The following is an 11,832-nucleotide window of genomic DNA, read 5'->3' on the forward strand; positions in this document are numbered from 1 at the left end:
GATCCAAAGCACTTTATGCGCCTCCGACGGATCATGTAGGAAAGTCGTGTATGTCTCCCTCAATGTATTTGTCGCTGCATCAAGCTTTGTACGTAGCTCTCTCTTCTTCCCCGCCGTATAGGCTATGATACGCCCTCTTAATACTGCTTTAGCTGTGTCCCAAAACAAAGAAGGATTTTGTTTGTGGCCACTGTTATCTTGAGAAATATCCCACCACCATCCCTGTAACCTGTCTATAAAATCGTCATCAGCCATTAAGTGTTGTGGTAATCTCCAAATATAATCTGTTCCTTTCGGAATATCCTCATTTACATCCATTACAACCGGAGCATGATCTGATAAAACCAGATCAGATATCTCTGAACTGGTGATCTTCGACATAAGGTCAGGGGACACTAACATATAATCTAGTCTTGAACAAGATATCTGAGCATGTGAGAAATGCATATACTCTCTCTCCTCTGGGTGATGATGTCTCCACACATCTATCAAACCAGTAGACTGCAACAGCGGAGAGAGAGTATGAGTACCCCTAGAATTATTATGTTGCCTGGGGACCTGTTGGCGTCTATCTTCTCATTCGTCATGTACTCTATTAAAATCTCCAGCCACTAAAATATGACCCTTCCCCTCTTGCAGCAAATTTGACTCTAGATTGCGATAGAATCCATGTTGCAATGAGTTGGGGGAATAAATGTTATATATGGTAAGGAGTCTGTAACGGTCACGTACACACACACACAGGGGGGAGGATAGTGACCACTGCGCTCCACCCTCACCCCTGGCCCTGCCTACTTGCCTCACGAGTCCTGATGACAGGGGACAACTGGACGGCAGTCCCTAACTTAGTATACGTGCGGGAAGGACAGACAAGACAAATAACGGATAGTGAACGGACCGGGTCAAAACCAAGAGGACAACGCAGTACAGAGGGATAAGCAAAGAAAGGTCAGTAGAAGCCGGGGTCATAAATACCAGGAGAGTCGAAGTACCAAAGGAGTCCGCAAAGAATAGTCAGGTGGAAGCCGAGGTCAATATACCAGGAAGGATGCGCAGTACAGGAGGAGCAGGCAAAGGATCGTCAGGGAACAGGATCAGGTAAGTACACAGGTATCCAACAACTGCCAGGAACCTAAATTAACAGGCAACCTGTGGCCAGCAGGCTGCCTGTATTTATAGTGGGGAGTGAGGGTCATGTGACGTGGCCAGCGTCACATGACCGACAGACCGACCAGTCGAGCGCCGAGTGATCAGCTTGGCGCTCAAGGCAGACCTAGGAGCAGGGAGCCTCCCAGCTATCAAAGCCCCCCTGGAAACGAGGTCAAACACAGATCCTCGCTCCCGAAGCTAAGCAGCAGGTCTGCGGCTGATGGAAGACCGAGTGTGCCTTCGGCACCCCGTTACAGAGACCTACCGTAGTTTCCAAAACTATCTTAATCATTCTGCCCTCTCTATCCACTGTGGTGGACTTGATCTCATACTGTAGTCGTTTATGTAGTAAAACAATCACTCCTGCCTTCCTTCCCGAAGAGGAGGAGCCTAACACCTGCCCAACCCAAAACCTGCGTAATCTCCAGAAGTCCTGTTCCTCAAGGTGCGTCTCCTGCAGCAGAGCTTTTTTAAGTGCTTTAATATGTTTACTTGTTTAAATTGGGACCGTAAGCCCTTCACATGCCAAGTGGTAATTCTCATATTGTCTCTGTTGTGGTGGTCTGCGCAGTAGACACCCCTCGCCGAAAACAGACTGACTCCCAAAATCTCTCCTGTATCTTAACCTCTTCAACATGGAACATAAAAAAGACCCTCAACCAACCTCCTGTCCCTCACCCCTAAACACAAAACTACAACTGTGTAAACTCAACGATATCGCCCATTTTTTAGACTTTTTTCGCACATGTAAGAGTATAGTCGTTGTCACTATTCAACTTGTACTCTCTCATTTCTTTTTTCCCTGCTCCCTCCATTCCATAGCCCCTCGTCTGAGTTACTCTAAATATCCTCCCTCTTGTTATTACTCTCCCATTCACATCTAAAGCCCCATTTCCTCCCTACTCCAGTATCCCACATATGTACTTAAAATCTGCGATACAACCTAATACAAATCTATAACATTGCAAGAAGGGATAGCTTATTCCTATTCAAGATCTCACGTGTCCCCATGCCTAATAGAGCCATCCCTCAGTCCCAACTCTAACTTTGGCTCTGGGATTGCAGGTCTTCTGATCTCTCCCTAAAGCTTGGCGATCTCGGGGATCCGCGTCTCGTCGGGGCCATCTCGCGTCTTCCTCTTCCTGACGAGGTGCTTCTCCTTGACGGACTTGCAGAAGAATAAGGAAAGTCCTTATCCAGCTCCAGTGCTTCCAGAGCTTCTTTAGGGGAGAGAAAAGTCTCTGTGCAGCCATTCGATTGAAATGCTCTCAGCGTTGCCGGGTACAGTAGTGCGAACTTCTTTTTCTTTGAACAAGCTGCGAGCAGAAGTCTGTAAAGGCTCTTTTGCGCTTTGATACTTCTGCGGAGTAATCGCCAAAAAGTAAAATTTTATGGCCCCGCACCATTAGCGCTTGTGAACTTCGTCTGTACTTATTCAGAACGGCTTCTTTTTCTGCATAATTCAAGTATTTCACAATGGGCGATCTTGGTCTGGGATTGCCTAGCTCTTGTTCGTGTGGCTTCAGAGGACCCAGCCTGTGCGCTCTTTCCACTATGAAAGGGCCCTGTAGCCCTAGAGCTTGTGGTATTTCTATTGCACATATCTGTGGTAGCTGGTTGGGCAGTATAGACTCTGGTAGGCCCACAATTCTGAGATTGCTCCGTCTAGAACGGTTTTCTAGATTTTCTATTTTGTCCTTGAGGACTTGGTTGTTTCTCAGGACCTTTCTCACTTGGGTCTGGGCCTTCTCCGGTTCCTCTTCCACTAGAACAACTCTTTGTTCCAGATCAGCTATCTGTGTAGTATGCTGTGACACCTCTTTGAAGCTTTTGCAAGGCTGAGGAGTAGCTTCCAGAGTAGCTTTTATATCTGGAGCCAGCAATTTGGCCACTTCGATTGCCATAGATTAGATTTACAAGAGTATGGTAAGTCCTGTTCTGGAGCGAACCTTAAATCATCCTCCTGTGATTCTGGGGTCGATGTCTCTAGCTGGCGCGAGGGAGGTTGAGAGGCAGATCTCGTCATCCGGCTCGATCTTTCTGCTGCGGCCGCCATCTTGCCCCGCTGCTGTCCAGATTCACGCTGCGGGAGTGCCGGAGTTGAAGTGCGGGAGCCAGCCTTAAGTAAGAATCGTTCCATCGGGCACTCCACTACCCTAAGGAGGAAGTGTAGATGGAGTTATCCACCCCTGTATAAGCCGGCTCCCTGAGTTTCGGGCTATTGGTCCCGGAGCAGCTCTTACTCGCGCCTCTCCATGTGTGCACCGGAACCGGAAGTCATACTCTATCTTTTATGCTGGGCCGTGGAACGGAAGTACGGATGCAGACAATACTTTTGCGGCCTCATTGAACTGAATGGAAATACGCTTGTGTGTATGTACCCTAATGCTGACTCTAACCCCTATACTACACCTTATTCTAATTTACTGGCCCTAATGCTAATATTACTGCTAACCATAATACTGACCCTAATATACTAACCCTAAAACTGACCGTGACCTTAACTATAACCCCCAATACCTCACGTACCTCAAACGGTGACCATAATATATGACTGTCTGCACATATCTGTACCCACTGCAACTTTTATACCTCACACCTGACACATAGTATACACACAGAGTACTGATACGTCAGGTACGAGGTATAATAGATGCAGTCTGTACAGATATATAGTATATACAGCAGTGTACTGATATGTCAGGTACGCGGTATAATAGATGCAGTCTGGACAGATATATAGTATATACAGCAGTGTAGTGATATGTGAGGTACAAGGTAAAAAGATGAAGTGGGTACAGGTACAGTACAGACCAAAAGTTTGAACACACCTTCTAATTCAAAGAGTTTTCTTTATTTTCATGACTATGAAAATTGTAGATTCACACTGAAGGCATCAAAACTATGAATTAACACATGTGGAATTATATACATAACAAACAAGTGTGAAACAACTGAAAATATGTCATATTCTAGGTTCTTCAAAGTAGCCACCTTTTGCTTTGATTACTGCTTTGCATACTCTTGGCATTCTCTTGATAAGCTTCAAGAGGTAGTCCCCTGAAATGGTTTTCACTTCACAGGTGTGCCCTGTCAGGTTTAATAAGTGGGATTTCTTGCCTTATAAATGGGGTTGGGACCATCAGTTGCGTTGAGGAAGTCAGGTGGATACACAGCTGATAGTCCTACTGAATAGACTGTTAGAATTTGTATTATGGCAAGAAAAAAGCAGCTAAGTAAAGAAAAACGAGTGGCCATCATTACTTTAAGAAATGAAGGTCAGTCAGTCAGCCGAAAAATTGGGAAAACTTGAAAAGTAAGGGCTATTTGACCATGAAGGTGAGTGATGGGGTGCTGCGCCAGATGACCTGGCCTCCACAGTCACCGGACCTGAACCCAATCGAGATGGTTTGGGGTGAGCTGGACCGCAGAGTGAAGGCAAAAGGGCCAACAAGTGCTAAGCATCTCTGGGAACTCCTTCAAGACTGCTGGAAGACCATTTCAGGGGACTACCTCTTGAAGCTCCTCAAGAGAATGCCAAGAGTGTGCAAAGCAGTAATCAAAGCAAAAGGTGGCTACTTTGAAGAACCTAGAATATGACATATTTTCAGTTGTTTCACACTTGTTTGTTATGTATATAATTCCACATGTGTTAATTCATAGTTTTGATGCCTTCATAGTCATGAAAATAAAGAAAACTCTTGAATAAGAAGGTGTGTTCAAACTTTTGGTCTGTACTGTATATAGTGTATATAGCACTGTACTGATATGTGTGCTACGAGGTATAATACATGCAGTGTGTACAGGTATATAGTATACAAAGCAATGTACTCATCTGAGATACGAGGTGTAATTTGTACCTCATACCTCACATATCAGTACACTGCTGTATAGACTATATATCTGTACCCACTGCATCTATTATACCCCGTACCTCACATATCGGTATACAGCTGTGTATACTCTATATCTGTATATACTGCATGTATTATAAAAGTATAATAGATGCAATGGGTACAGATATACAGTATACACAGCTGGTGTACTGATATGTGAGGTATGAGGTATAATAGATGCAGTGGGTACAGATATACAAACCAGATTCCAAAAAAGTTGGGACACTATACAAATCGTGAATAAAAACTGAATGCAATGATGTGGAGGTGCCAACTTCTAATATTTTATTCAGAATAGAACATAATTCACGGAACAAAAGTTTAAACTGAGAAAATGTACCATTTTAAGGGAAAAATATGTTGAATCAGAATTTCATGGTGTCAACAAATCCCCAAAAAGTTGGGACAAGGCCATTTTCACCACTGTGTGGCATCTCCCCTTCTTCTTACAACACTAAACAGACGTCTGGGGACCGAGGAGACCAGTTTCTCAAGTTTAGAAATAGGAATGCTCTCCCATTCTTGTCTAATACTGGCCTCTAACTGTTCAATCGTCTTGGGCCTTCTTTGTTGCACCTTCCTCTTTATGATGCGCCAAATGTTCTCTATAGGTGAAAGATCTGGACTGCAGACTGGCCATTTCAGTACCCGGATCCTTCTCCTACGCAGCCATGATGTTGTGATTGATGCAGAATGTGGTCTGGCATTATCTTGTTGAAAAAAGCAGGGTCTTCCCTGAAAGAGATGACGTCTGGATGGGAGCATATGTTGTTCTAGAACCTGAATATATTTTTCTGCATTGATGGTGCCTTTCCAGACATGCAAGCTGCCCATGCCACACGCACTCATGCAACCCCATACCATCAGAGATGCAGGCTTCTGAACTGAGCGTTGATAACAACTTGGGTTGTCCTTGTCCTCTCTGGTCCGGATGACATGGCGTCCCAGATTTCCAAAAAGAACTTCAAATCGTGACTCGTCTGACCACAGAACAGTCTTCCATTTTGCCACACTCCATTTTAAATGATCCCTGGCCCAGTGAAAACGCCTGAGCTTGTGGATCTTGCTTAGAAATGGCTTCTTCTTTGCACTGTAGAGTTTCAGCTGGCAACAGCGGATGGCACGGTGGATTGTGTTCACTGACAATGGTTTCTGGAAGTATTCCTGAGCCCATTCTGTGATTTCCTTTACAGTAGCATTCCTGTTTGTGGTGCAGTGTCGTTTAAGGGCCCGGAGATCACGGGCATCCAGTATGGTTTTACGGCCTTGACCCTTACGCACAGAGATTGTTCCAGATTCTCTGAATCTTCGGATGATGTTATGCACAGTTGATGATGATAGATGCAAAGTCTTTGCAATTTTTCGCTGGGTAACACCTTTCTGATATTGCTCCACTATCTTTCTGCGCAACATTGTGGGAATTGGTGATCCTCTACCCATCTTGGCTTCTGAGAGACACTGCCACTCTGAGAAGCTCTTTTTACACCCAATCATGTTGCCAATTGACCTAATTAGTGTTAATTAGTCTTCCAGCTCTTCGTTATGCTCAAATTTACTTTTTCCAGCCTCTTATTGCTTCTTGTCCCAACTTTTTTGGGATTTGTTGACACCGTGAAAATTGGAATCAACGTATTTTTCCTTTAAAATGATACATTTACTCGGATTAAACGTTTGATCTGTCATCTACGTTCTATTACAAATAAAATATTGACATTTGAAATCTCCACATCATTGCATTCAGTTTTTATTCACAATTTGTTTAGTGTCCCAACTTTTTTGGAATCCGGTCTGTATAATATATACATCAGTGTACTAATATGTGAGGTATAATGGATGAATTATGTACAGATATATGGTATATAAAGCAGTGTACTGATATTTGAAATACAAGGTGTCATTTTTACCTGCACATATCAACTCAGTGCTGTACATACTATTCATACCCACTGCATCTATTTTACCATGTAACCATCAGCAACAGGTAACCAGTGACGTCACACCTTCTGTTACCCGCTGCTTTCTAGCTTCTACCGAGTATTATAATACAGTGTGTGTACACTGTATTCAGGGGGCACATAGAAGAGGCACTGTACATAGAGAGGCACATATAAGGGGTACTATACATAAAGGGGGCACATATACGAGACACTATACATAAAGAGGGAACATAGAAGAGGTACTATACATAAAGAGGGAACATAGAAAAGGCACTATACATAAAGGGGGCACATATAAGAGACACTATACATAAAGGGGGAACATAGAAAAAGCACAATACATAAAGGGGGCACATATAAGAAGCGCTATACATAAAGGGGGCACATATAAGAGACACTATACATAAAGGGGGAACATAGAAGAAGCACAATACATAAAGGGGGAACATAGAAGAAGCACAATACATAAAGGGGGCACATATAAGAGACACTATACATAAAAGGGGGACATAGAAAAGGCACTATACATAAAGGGGGCACATATAAGAGGCACTATACATAAAGGGGGCACATATAAGAGGCATTATACATATAGGGAACACATATAATAGGCACTATACATAAAAGGGCACATATAAGAGGCACTATACATAAAGGGGGGACATAGAAAAGGCACTATACATAAAGGGGGGACATAGAAAAGGCACTATACATAAAGGGGGCACATATAAGAGGCACTATACATAAAGGGGGCACATATAAGAGGCACTATACATATAGGGGACACATATAATAGGCACTATACATAAAAGGGCACATATAAGAGGCACTATACATAAAGGGGGGACATAGAAAAGGCACTATACATAAAGGGGGGACATAGAAAAGGCACTATACATAAAGGGGGGACATAGAAAAGGCACTATACATAAAGGGGGCACATATAAGAGGCACTATACATAAAGGGGGCACATATAAGAGGCACTATACATATAGGGGACACCAGTGGCGTAACTAGAGTTCTATGGGCCCCAGGGCAAACTTTAAATTGGGGCCCCCCCGCCAAGACTCCACCCCCGCCAAGACTCCACCCCCGCCAAGACTCCACCCCCGCCAAGACTCCACCCCCGCCAAGACTCCACCCCCTCCCGGTTTGAAAGTGTTGTAGTTGAATATTAAATAGAAGGAGATAGGGGTTTTAATTTTTTTTTTTTAATGTTACCATATAAAATATAGAAAAAAATGTTAAAAGCGTTCCAGAACAAAGATTCTCCACATAAGGCATAAAGCTTCTTGACCCATATCTTGGTAAATCACCTACAATTAAAAAATATAATAATCACAGAATATTGGCTGTCAGTTTGGTGCCTAATTAGATAAGAATTTCAAATATAATAAATTTTTTTACTTACTGAAATTTGATTGTGAATAAGTAAGAGTCGTGCTTCTTAACAAGAACAGAAATCCAAATAAAACATCAAAATTAACCAGCCAGGTCCAACGAGGAGGCATCAAGTAGAAAGGAACCAATTTGTTCTCACTGTAAGAAAGGAGATGGTAGCATTTATTAAGTGACATAATTAGATATGTTAAATATAAAATTATATACATTTTTTTACTTACCAAAATTTGAATGTGAAAAGGAACGAGTCATGCTTCTTAACCAGAACAGAAATCCAAATGAAACATCAAAATTAACCAGCCAGGTCCAACGAGGAGGCATCAAGTAGAAAGGAACCAATTTGTTCTCACTGTAAGAAAGGAGATGGTAGCATTTATTAAGTGACATAATTAGATATGTTAAATATAAAATTATATACATTTTTTTACTTACCAAAATTTGAATGTGAAAAGGAACGAGTCATGCTTCTTAACCAGAACAGAAATCCAAATGAAACATCAAAATTAACCAGCCAGGTCCAACGAGGAGGCATCAAGTAGAAAGGAACCAATTTGTTCTCACTGTAAGAAAGGAGATGGTAGCATTTATTAAGTGACATAATTAGATATGTTAAATATAAAATTATATACATTTTTTTACTTACCAAAATTTGAATGTGAAAAGGAACGAGTCATGCTTCTTAACCAGAACAGAAATCCAAATGAAACATCAAAATTAACCAGCCAGGTCCAACGAGGAGGCATCAAGTAGAAAGGAACCAATTTGTTCTCACTGTAGGAAAGGAGATGGTAGCATTTATTAAGTTGCATAATTAGATATGTTAAATATAAAATTATATAAATTTTTTACTTACCAAAATTTGATTGTGAATAAGCACGAGTTGTGCTTCTCAACCAGAACAGAAATCCAAATGAAACATCAAAATTAACCAGCCAGGTCCAACGAGGAGGCATCAAGTAGAAAGGAACCAATTTGTTCTCACTGTAGGAAAGGAGATGGTAGCATTTAGTAATTATGTTAAGTATTTTTGATGTTGGTAACATCTGCCTTCTTTTTGATATTAAGCTTTTGTTGTGCAGAAACCAGTGCTGTATTCAAATAGTTCAAAGGCGGTCGTTGTGTTTTAGAGTCTAACAACATCAGAATTGTTTATTAATCTGCATCATTGTTACCAAAAAGAAGGCAGCTAAAATAGAACCAAACTAGTTAACTGTTTAGTACAACCAAAGTTGAATAAATTGAACTGGGTTAGTATGAACTTTGATAATATAACTCCCTGTACCCAACAAACTGCTCACTTACGCAAAATACATATTACTAGAAGTTGCGCCGTCTCGCTTTAGACTCAGCAAATTTGTCAACAATAGCTGGAATGTCCAGTTTTCTTGCTCTTTCATTCTCAATGCTTAGAAGGGCAAGGCCAGAAAGCCGTTGTTGTGACATGCTGTTTCTCAAGTAATTTTTAATCAGAGATAATTTGGAAAATGATCTTTCTGCAGATGCCACCGTCACTGGTAATGTGAGGAAAAGTATTAAAGCTGTACATACATCCGGTAGGGTAGATGACAAAGCAGCATTGTCAATTATAAGCAGGTGTGCCAAATCTTTAACTGTGTGGAGCTCAGAGATCTCATTTTGCAGTGCGCTCCGAAAACTAACCAATTGCCCTGCGAAATCGGAAGATATATCATCTTGGTAATAATGCTGAAATTGCAGTGCAGCTTGAAACAAGTTATCCTCTGATTCAGTCGCCAGCACACGTGGCTGAATGATCCGAAATCTTTCAACTACAGTGTTCATGCTACCAAATCTGCTTGATAACTGGGATGTTATTACATCTAAAGTAGCATAAAAAATAGTAGTTTTAAATCTCTTCTCTGGGTCTTGCAGTCTTTCGTCCAAACATAGCTCCCCACTATGGCGCTTTACTTTGGGCACTCTTTTAATTACAAACATTGCAGGAATTCCCCACTTCTCAGCAAGTTTGATAGCTGTTGTTTTAGCATCTTCAAATTGCTTCCTGTAGCTGCTAAGAGCTTCAATGGCATTATGAATTAAATGGGCTGCATTGCACAGATCCATATGTTCTGACTGCAGAACCTTTGATATTGCATTTATATGCTCCAGAACTTTACTCTGTAGAACAAGTAGGAAGACAAACTCAAAAGATTCAATTTTATTCCTAAGGACCCTGGCCTCTTCCCTCTCTTTACTTTTGGTCGAAGTCAATATTAATTTAGACAGTGCTTTAAGGACATCAACAAACCGAAAGCGTAGGGCAAGCAGCGAGTCATAACGGGATGACCATCGTGTTGGGCACAGTCTTTTTAGGGTCACAGAGGATTCAGTGGTTAGTGACTGAAGAACAGACCATCGGGTGATACTTTCTCCAAAAAAAACATACAAACTCTGTATCACCTCAAAAAATCTTGACACCTCAGGTACGTGGCTCACGGCATCTTGTAGAACTAAATTAAGGTTGTGGGCTGCACAGTGAATGTACAAGGCATTTCTTTCTTTCTTTTGAATGCGAGTTTGAACACCCGAGTATACTCCACTCATGGTGGCAGCACCATCATAACCCTGCCCCCGACATTTTGATAGCTGTAAACCTCTACTTTCTATACATTTTATAATGTCATTTTCAAGTCCTGCAGCACTAGGGTCTTCTACGACATGAAAACCTAAAAATGCTTCTTGTATAGCTATAGCAGTTGCCCTTTGGGTTTTGTCTCTGCTTACAGTCACATATCGGAATATTTGACTTAATTGGTCAACTTTAGAAACATCTTGTGTTGTGTCCATAATTATTGAATAAAAATTGGAGGCTTTAATTTCACTCACAATGCCTTCTTCTACTTTTTTTGAAAGGATATCTATTATTTCATTTTGTATTTTGGGGCTTAGGTATTTAGCTGTCCCCTGCGGTAACTGGAGTAGCTCCTTCAAAACATGGTCATATTCTGCGAGCAGCTCTACAATAGAGAGAAAGTTGCCATTATTACTCTCGCCTATTTTTTCGACATGACCACGGAAAGCTAGATTAGACATTGCCATGGTTAAGGTCACATTGGTTATTCGATGAAGGACTTGTCGCCAAAAGTTTTTCTCTTTTAAAATTTGTCTTTCAGTCTCTGCATCTATGTTTTTTTTTCTCCTCCATTGATCATACACAATACAAGCGTCCATGTGAGCTTGGGAAGCTTCATGAATCTGTATTTTTGCTGAGAGCCTTTGCCATTTTTTTATTCCTTTAGCCCATGCAGGTTCAAAGCCTAATCTTTTACGATCACCAAATAACCAGCATGGCTCGCAATAAGCAACGTTTAGCTTTGGAGAGTAGCATAACCACATGACAGGAATCTTATGGCCTGCTTTTGTAATTCTGTCATAGTACTTCTCAGAGAAACACCTGTTATCGTTATCTCTGGGAAATGGCCCGTTAGGT

The 11,832-nt window shown here is 41.6% G+C and overlaps 1 long non-coding RNA gene across 1 annotated transcript; it reads right to left on the reverse strand.

Moving 5' to 3' along the window:
- Nucleotides 1-8,429: 8,429 nt before the first annotated feature.
- On the reverse strand, nt 8,430-9,856 carry LOC121004357. Its single transcript, XR_005779697.1, has 5 exons — nt 9,238-9,856; nt 9,028-9,155; nt 8,817-8,944; nt 8,606-8,733; nt 8,430-8,522 (listed from the first exon to the last, which is right to left on the reverse strand). It is a non-coding gene; the product is annotated as an uncharacterized LOC121004357 (long non-coding RNA).
- Between the last annotated feature and the right edge of the window lie 1,976 nt (nt 9,857-11,832).

This window comes from Bufo bufo, chromosome 6, assembly GCF_905171765.1.
Source record: "Bufo bufo chromosome 6, aBufBuf1.1, whole genome shotgun sequence".
NCBI classification, from domain to species: Eukaryota; Metazoa; Chordata; class Amphibia; order Anura; family Bufonidae; genus Bufo; species Bufo bufo.